Source organism: Mustela erminea, chromosome 12 (genome assembly GCF_009829155.1).
Source record: "Mustela erminea isolate mMusErm1 chromosome 12, mMusErm1.Pri, whole genome shotgun sequence".
Classification (NCBI taxonomy): domain Eukaryota; kingdom Metazoa; phylum Chordata; class Mammalia; order Carnivora; family Mustelidae; genus Mustela; species Mustela erminea.
In genome coordinates, this window is record NC_045625.1 from 79,338,825 (window position 1) to 79,348,258 (window position 9,434).

At 34.0% G+C, this 9,434-nt stretch overlaps 1 non-coding gene across 1 annotated transcript; it reads left to right on the plus strand.

The window, feature by feature from the left end:
- On the plus strand, positions 1–103 carry LOC116571239. Its single transcript, XR_004277803.1, has one exon. It is a non-coding gene; the product is annotated as a U6 spliceosomal RNA (small nuclear RNA).
- The last annotated feature ends 9,331 nt before the right edge of the window (positions 104–9,434 follow it).

Here is a 9,434-nt window from a genome sequence, read left to right on the forward strand (position 1 = left end):
GTGCTTCCTTCAGCAGCACATATACTACAATTAGAATGATGCAGTGATTAACATGGCCCTGTGCAAGAATGACATGTAGGTTCATGAAGCATTGCATTTTTCCCCCACGATTCTTTAGTCTTTGAGTTTTCATTTTTTTCTCTTTCCTTTTCAACCCATTTCTAATTTTATCAACTCTTTTTTAAAAATCTTCTTTTGATTTTCATTTTTACAGTTACAGTCTATCCTTTCATTGGATTTAATCTTGTGTGTGTGTATGTGCACGTGTACATACGTGTGTGTGTATGTGTGTGTGTGTATATATATATATATATATATATATATGTTTTTCTTTCTTTATAGTTTGGGATGGAGTTTCTTCAAACAGACCAAAATACACCCAGAATCTAGTGTATGGGTCTGATTATATTCTCTTTTTTGTTTATTATTTTTCTTCTTCTTTTTGCTTTGTTTTGTTTTCTTAAAGTCTTTTTTAATTTTCATCTTTACAGTTATATTCTATCCTTTCAATATATTTAATTTTATTTTTGTATAGATATAAGTTTTTCTTTCTCTACAATTTTGAGATATAGTTTCTTCTAACAAACCAACCAAAATACACCCAGTATAGTGTATTGCTCTGTTCTGTTCACCTGTCTGTTTACATTCCTTCTTTTTTTTCTCTCTTTTTTTGTTGTCTTTTAAATTTCATTTTTATGGTTACATTCTATCTTTCATTGTATTTAATTTTATTCTTGTACATATATAAGATTTTCTTCAAATTTTGGGATCCAGTTTTCTAACAAAAGGATCAAAATACATACAGGATCAAGTGTATTGCTCTAATCTGTTCACCTGTCTGATTATATTCTCTCTCTCTCTTTTTTTATATATTTTTTTTTTCGGTTTTGGGCCTCTTCTGATTTGTTTAGTGTGTATTTCTTTGGGATTGTTGTTGCCATTTTAGTATTTTGTTCTCTCGTTCATCCTTTCTTCCCTGGACAGAATGACATGATGGAAAAAATCAGCTCAAAAAAAAGAGTAGGGGGCAGTACTGACTGTCAGTGACCTAATCAGTAGGGACAAAAGTAAGATGTCTGAACTAGAGTTCAGAATAACGATTATAATGATCCCAGCTGGGCTTAAAAAAAACATAGGAGACAGTAGAGAATCCCTTTCTGAAGAAATAAAATATAATCAAGTCAAAATCAAAAAGGCTATTAATGAGGTACAATAAAAAAGGAGGCTCTAACTGATAGGAAAAAATGAGGCAGAAGAGAGAATCAGTGAAGTAGAATAACAAATGATGGAGATTAAAGAAGCTGAGAAAAATAGAGGTAAACAACTATGGATTACTAGGGGAGAATTCAAGAGATAAGTGATACCATAAAGTGAAACAATATAAAGTAATTGGGATCCCAGAAGTAGAGGAGAGAGAGAAGGTCAGAGGTATATTGGAACAAATTATAATAGAGAACCTCCCTAAACTAGGGAAGGAAACAGGCATCCAAGTCCAGAAGCCACACAGAACCTCCCTCAAAATCAATAAAAATGGATCAACACCCCAACATATAACAGTGAAACTTGCAAATCTCAGAGACAGAGAAAATCCTGAAAGCAGCAGCACAAGAGGTCTATAACCTACAAAAGTAGAAACATTATACTGGCGGCTGACCTATCCACAGAGACCTGGCAAGCCAGAAAGGACTGGCATGATAATCCAAGGTGCTAAATGAGAATAATGTGCAGCCAAGAATATTTTATCCATTTAGGATCTCATTCATAATAGAAGGAGAGGTAAAAACCTTTCAGAACAAACAGAAACTAAAAGAACTTGTAATCACAAAACCAGGCCTACAAGAAATATTGAAAGGAATCCTTTAAGCAAAGATAGGGTGCAAAAGTAACATAACCAGAAAGGAACAGTAACAATATACAGAAATAGTAACTTTACGGGTAAAACAAAGGCACTAAATTCACATCTTTCAGTAGTTACTCTGGATGTATATGGGCTAAATGCCCCCGATCAAAAGACACAGGGTATCAGACTGGATAAAAAAGCAAGACCCATCAGTATGGTCTCTGCAAGAGACTCATTTAGACCCAAAGTCACCTCTGGTTTTAAAGTGAAGGGGTGATTTTTAAATAAATAAATAAATAAATAAATAAATATTATATATATATACACACACACATACGCATATTTATATTATACTATTATTATATAATATTATTATTGATGTGTTCTTTAATTTTGTTATTAATTGGCTTATATAATTGGCTGCTCCCATATTAAAGACATAAATATTTACAATTGTTAGATCTTGTTTGATAGACTCTTTAATATATATAATATATATTATATACTAAATAATATATATATTATTTAATATATGGTATATATTATATATATAATATAATAATAGTAGAGGACTTTAACACCCCACTCACTGCATGGATGTATCATCTAAGCAGAAGGTCAAAAAGGCAATGAGGGCTTTGAATGACACCCTGGACCACATGGACTTCATAGATATATTTAGAACATTCCATGCTAAAGCAGAAGAATACACATTCTTCTTGAATGCACATGGAATATTCTCCAGAAGAGATCACATACTGGTTCACAAAACAAGTCTCAAACAGTACCAAAACATTGGGATCATTCCCTGAATATTTTCAGACCACAGTACTTTGAAACTGGAATTCAGTCACAAGAGGAAATTTGGAAAGATCTCAAATACATAGAGGCTAAAGAGCATCCTGCTGGGGCACCTGGGTCGCTCAGTGGGTTAAGCCTCTGCTTTAGGCTCAGGTCTTGATCTCGGGTCCTGGGATTAAGCCCTGCATCGGGCTCTCTGCTCAGCAGGGAGCCTGCTTTTCCCTCTCTCTGCCTGCCTCTCTGCTTACTTGTAATCTGTGTCTGTCAAATAAATAAATAAAATCTTTAAAAAAAAGACTTCGCCATCTTAAATAGGAAAAAAAAAAAAAGAGCATCCTACTAAAGAAATGGGTCAACCAGGAAATTAAAGAACAGTTTTAAAAATTCATGGAAACAAATGAAAATGAAAACACAACTGTTCAAAATCTTTGGGATGGAGCAAAGACAGTCCTAAGAGGGAAGCATATAGCAATATGAGTCTTTCTCAAGAAAAAAGAAAGGTCTCAAATACACAGACTAACCTACACCTAAAGGAGCTGAAGAAAGAGCAGTAAATAAAGCCTAAACCCAGTAGGAGAAGAGAATTAATAAAGATTAGAACAGAAATCAATGAAATAGAAACCAAAAGAGCAGTAGAACAGGTAACGAAGCTAGGAGCTGGTTCTTTGAGAGAATAATAAGATTGATAAGCCCCTGGCCAGACTTATCAAAAAGAAAAAAGAAATGACCCAGATAACTAAAACCATGAATGAAAGATGAGAGATCACAGCCAACACTAAAGAAATACAAACAATTGTAAGAACATATTATGAGCAACTATATGCCAACAAATTAGGCAATCTGGAAGAAATGGATGTATTCCTAGAAATGTATAAACTACCAAAACTGTACCAGGAAGAAATAGAAAACCTGAACAGACTCATAACCAGCCAGGAAATTAAAGCAGTAATCAAAAATGTCCCAAAAAACAAGAGTCCAGGGCCAGATGGCTTCCCAGGAGAATTCTACCAAACATTTAAAGAAAAAATAACACCTATTCTTCTGAAGCTGTTTCAAAAAATAGAAATGGAAGGAAAATTTCTGAAGCCTACCAGGCCAGCATTATCTTGATCCCCAAACTAGGAAAAGACCCCACCAAAAAGGAGAATTAACAAACCAATATCCTTGATGAACATAGATTCAAAAATTCTCACCAAAATACTAGTCAATAGGATGAAACAGTACATTAAAAGGATTATTCACCACAATCGAGTGGGATTTATCTCTGGGCTGCAAGGGTGGTTCAACATCTACAAATCAGTCCATGTGATACACTGCAGAAGTAAAGGAAAAGACAAGAGCCATATGATCCTCTCAATAGATACAGAAAAAAAATTTTTTTACAAAGTATAGCATCCTTTCTTAATTAAAACTCTTCACAGTGTATGAATAGAGGGTATATACCTCAATATCATAAAAACCACCTATGTAAAGCCCACAGGGAATATTATTCTCATTGGAGGAAAACGGAGAGCTTTTCCCCTAGGGTCAGGAACATGGCAGGGATGTCCACTGTCATCACTGCTGTTCAACATAGTACCTGAAGTCCTAGCCTCAGCAGTCAGACAATAAAAAGAAATAAAAGGCATCCAAAATGGCAAAGAAGTCAAACACTCATTCTTTGCAGATGACATGATACTGTATGTGGAAAACCCAAAAGACTCTACCCCAAAATTTCTAGAACTCATACAATTTCTAGAACTCAGCAAAGTTACAGGATATAAAATCAATGCACAGAAATCAGTTGCATTTGTATACACTACCAATGAGACAGAAGAGAGAGAAGTTAAGGAGTCAGTCCCATTAACAATTGCACCATAGTTTATTCACTCTCTTATAAATAGATTTTGAGTTATTTCCAATTTTTAGCTATTATTTACAAACTGCAATAAATATTCTTGTGTAAGTCTTCTGTGAACAAAAATTTTGTATTGAATAATTACCTAGGTATGTAATTGCTAACTCATGGGATAATTTATTTTTTGTTGAGGTTTAATTGACATATAACATTGTATTAGTTTTAGGAGTACAACTTAATGATTTGATATATGCATATATTATGAAATAATTACCACAATAATTCAAAATCTGTCACTATACACAGTTATAATTTTTTGTCTTGTGATGAGAACCTTTAAGATTTGCTGTCTTAGCAACTTTCAAATACAATATGGTATTGTTACCAGTAGCCACCATGCTGTATATTGCACCCCCAGGACTGACTTATCTTGTAACTGGAATTTCATATCCTTTGACCACCTTCATCCATTTTGCCCATCTGCCACCCCCAACTCTGGCAACCACCAATATGTTCTCTGCATCTATGAGTTTGTTGTTGTTGTTATTGTTGTTTTAAGATTCCACCTGTAAGTGAGATCATACAGTATTCAGTTTTGTCTGACTTACTTCACTTAGCCTAATACCCTCAAGGTCCATCCCGATTGTTGCAAATGGCAGGATGTTTTTCTCTTTCTCATGGCTGATTAATATTCCATTGTGTGTATTTGTGTCTATGGGGGGATCAGTGGATGGGAGTGGCTAGGACATTTTCTTTCTTTATTCATCTGTCAGTGGACACTTAGTTTGTTTCCATGTCTTGCTTATGCAAATAATGTTTCAGTGAATGTGGAAGGGCAGAAATCTTTTGGAGATTGTGATTTTGTTTCCTTCAGATAAATACTCAGAAGTAGAATTGTTAGATTATATAGTAATTTTATTTTTAAATTTTTAAGGAAGCTGTTTGCTGGTTTCCCCAGTGGCTGGGGGAATTGAGGGTTCCTTTTTCTCCACATCCTTGCCAACACTTGCTATTTCTTATCTTTTTGATACTAGCCATTCTAACAAGTGTGCGGTGATACTTCATTGGGATTTTGATTCACATTTCCCTGATAATTAGTGTCGTTAAGTACCTCTTTATATACTTGTTGACCATATGTATGTCTTCTTTGAAAAGTGTCTATTCAGATTCTTTGTCCATTTTTTTAATTGGACTTTTTTCTATTGAGTTATATGAGTTACTTGTTTAAAATTTACATCCTGGACGTCAGAGGAGAGGGGGGAAGGATGGGTTAAATAGATGATGGGGATTAAGGACAATAATTGAGATGAGCACCGAGCATTGTATATAAGTGTTGAATCACTAAGTTGTATGCCTGAAACTGATACTATATTGTATGTTAACTAATTGCAATTTCAATTAAATTAAATTAATACATTAAATTTAATTAATAAATTTAATGTATAAATTTAATTTAAAAAATAAAATAAAATTTACCCCTTCCACATTTAAGTGTATAGTCCATTAGTCTTAAGTATATTCACATAAAACAGATCTCCAGCATTTTTTCATCTTAAAAAAAGTCTTTAAATACTTCCTTTCTTCCCCTTCCCTCCAGCCTTTGGGAACCACCATTCTACTTTTTTGTTTCCATGAATATGGTAACTTTAGATACCTCATGAAAGTAGTATCATATAGTATTTGTCTTTTTATAATTGGCATATTTTACTAAGCATAACGTCTTCAGAGTTCATCCATGTTGAGGCATATGACAGGGTTTTGTTTGTTTGTTTGTTTTTTCCCTTTATAAAGCTAAGTAATGTTCTGTGGTGTGTGTGTGTGTGTGTGTATAGTGAAGGTATATATATCTCAGTATCCATGGATAGATATTGATGCTGCTTCTTCCTCTTTGCTTATTGTGCATAGTGCTACTATGAACATGGGTTTGCAAATATCTCCTCAGGATCTTGATTTTGGTTTTTTAGGATACATACTTAGTAGCGGAATTGCTGAAATTATACAGTAGTTTTATTTTTAATTTTTGAGAAACTGTCATACTGTCTTCCACAGTGATTATATCATTTTATGATCCCATCAACAGTGCATAAGGGTTCTAATTTATCCACATCCTCGCCAACATGGTATTTTCTGGTTTTTGGTTGTTTTTTTACATTGGTCATCCTACTGGGTGTAAGGTGAGAGGTTTGTCAATTTTATTGATCTTTTCAAAGAACCAGAACCAGTTCTTTACTTATTTTTCAATTTTATGGATTTCCTCTCTTACCTCTATTATTTTCTTTATTCTGCTTGTTTTAGGATTATTTTGCTCCTTTTCTCTAGGTTCCTGAGGTAAGAACATAGGTGTTCTTTATTTGAAACTTTTCGTTTTCTCTACTGTATTCATTTAGTGCTGTAAATTTGCCTTTTAGCACTACTTTACCTGTGTCTAAGGAATTTTGATGTGTTGTGTTTTCATTTTTATTCAGTTCGATTCTTTTTTTTCCCCCTTTAGGACTTTCTGTTTGACTCATGTATTCTTTAGAAGTGTGTTGTTTGGTTTCTAGCTGTTTGGAGATCTTTCTGTTACTTTTTATTATTGATTTCTACTTTGATTCTATTGTATCAGAGGATATACTATGTATGAATGCAGTGCTTTTAAACTTGTTGAGGTTTGTTTTACGGAATATGGTCTGTCTTGGTATAGATACGACACTTGAAAAGAATGTGTAGTCTTTGTTGTTTGGTGATGTGTTCTATAACTGATATAAATTATGTGATTTATCTTCTTTAATGTGTTAACGTGTGAATTACATGGGTTGATTTCCATATATTAAACTAACTTTTTATTGCTGGGATAAAACCCACTTGGTTATGATAATTTAATGTCTTTATATCTTGCTGGATTCAATTTGATAATATTTGTTTGGACTTTATGTCTATGCTCACAATGGGTATTTGTCTGTAATTTCCCTCGTATATATATGCCCTTAGTTAGATGTGGTATTAGAGTTATGTTGGCCTTATAAAATAACTTGAGAAGTGTTTTAGCCTATAATTATATGAAAAAGTATGTAGAACATTAAAAATGCTATTTTATTAAATATTTGATAAAATTCCTTATGAGGTGCTTTGGATCTGAATTTTTCATTGTGGAAATTGTTTTAATTACAAATTCAAATTAATAAATAGATATGGAGGGGACCTTGGGTGGTTCAGTCAGTTAAGCATCTGCCTTTGGCTCCGGTCATATATCCCAGTGTCCTGGGATCTAGCCCCAGGATCCTAGAATCTTCTCCCTATCCCTCTGCCTTTTCCCTTTGCTCCTGCTCTCTTTATCTCTCTCAAATAAATAAGTAATTTTTTTTTTTAAAAATAGGTAGAGAGATTTTAGATTTTCTGTTTATTGTGGTCAGAGCGTATACTTTGCGATTCTTTCCCATTTATCTTATCAAAACACAGTTGACATTCAGTAGAATTTGTAATTTTAAGCATACATTCTAGGGGTTTTGACAAACATATTATAGTCACCAAAATCAAAATACAGAGCAGGAATCATCCTTTAGGACCTCTGGGCCAAATCTGGTCTATGGCCCACTTATGTTTGGCCCTTCAGGTAAGAATCTGTTTTATATTAATAAAAAGTTGTAAAAAAAAATCTACGACAGACACAACACGTGATTCCAAAATATTTACTGTTTGACCCTTTATAGAAGAAAATTTGCCAAGCCCTCATATAAAGCAATTCCACAACCCCTCAAAATTCTGTGCTCCTTTGTCATCAGCTATCCACCTTAAGTTCAGCCCTTAACAACCCCTGAACTATTTTCTACCTCTGTTAGATTGGTGCTTGCAAGAATACCATCTAAATGCAATTGCTAAATTATGTAACCTGCAGAGTCTGGCTTGTTTTACTTAGTACAGAGCATTTGAGAGTTATATGTGTTATGGCATAGATGCGTAATTCCTACTCCTAAAGGATGGACTCCTAGTTTCTCAACTCCTACCTGGAGCATTTAGTCAGATCTCTTTGGTCAGAAATCCAACATCCCCCAGCACTGGGCAACTGCCAGAATCTCTGGTTTGCAGCACAGCATTTGGCCAGAGACCAAATAACTTTTTATTATAAATTGCTGGGCTTTCTTCTCTGCATGGGGTCTCCTTTCTGTTACTATACCAGCAAATTCCAGCTGACTCAGCACACCCAGATGGTGCTCCATAAGAACACTGGGCCTCACTCTTCTGGGCTGCAGTTAAAAACATTCAGGAAACTGAATGCTGAGTTCACTGCATCATTTCCCTTCTCTCAAGGACCATAGCCCTGCATTTGTCCAACACCAAAAAGCAGTCCCTTTGTATGTTTTGCCCATTTCTTACTTTTTTTAATGGGGTTAGGGGAGAACAAATCCAATACTCATTCCTTCATGGCTAGAGCTAGAAATCACTTTGTTTTGAAATACTTAAAAAACTAATAAATTATCTGTAAGCATTTAAACAATACTGAGATCAACCCAGACAATGTCAGTTTGGCATTCTATTCTAGGTAAACTACACTTATACAAATATCTCTATAAATATAACTTCATAAGGGTGATGCACATTTATTAAATTATAATAAAATATAACACACATTTATTGAATTGTTTATAGAAGGCAACTTTGATTTTACAAAACTTTGTATAAAATTCACCTGGAAGCACTGTCTTTGAATTGTGTTTATTATCTGTAGCTATCCTGCTATTGTATGTAATTAATACAACTAAAAATAATGAGGCCCAACACAGTGCAATAGTTTCTCCTTATCATTGAGGTATATGTTTCAGGACCCCCAGTGGATGTCTGAAGCCATGGATAGTACAGAACCGTGTAACTCCTAGGTCTTTTCCTATATGAACATACCTATGATAGTTTAATTTATAAATTAGACACAGTAAGAGATTGACAATAACTAAGAATCAAATAGAATGATTATAACAATAT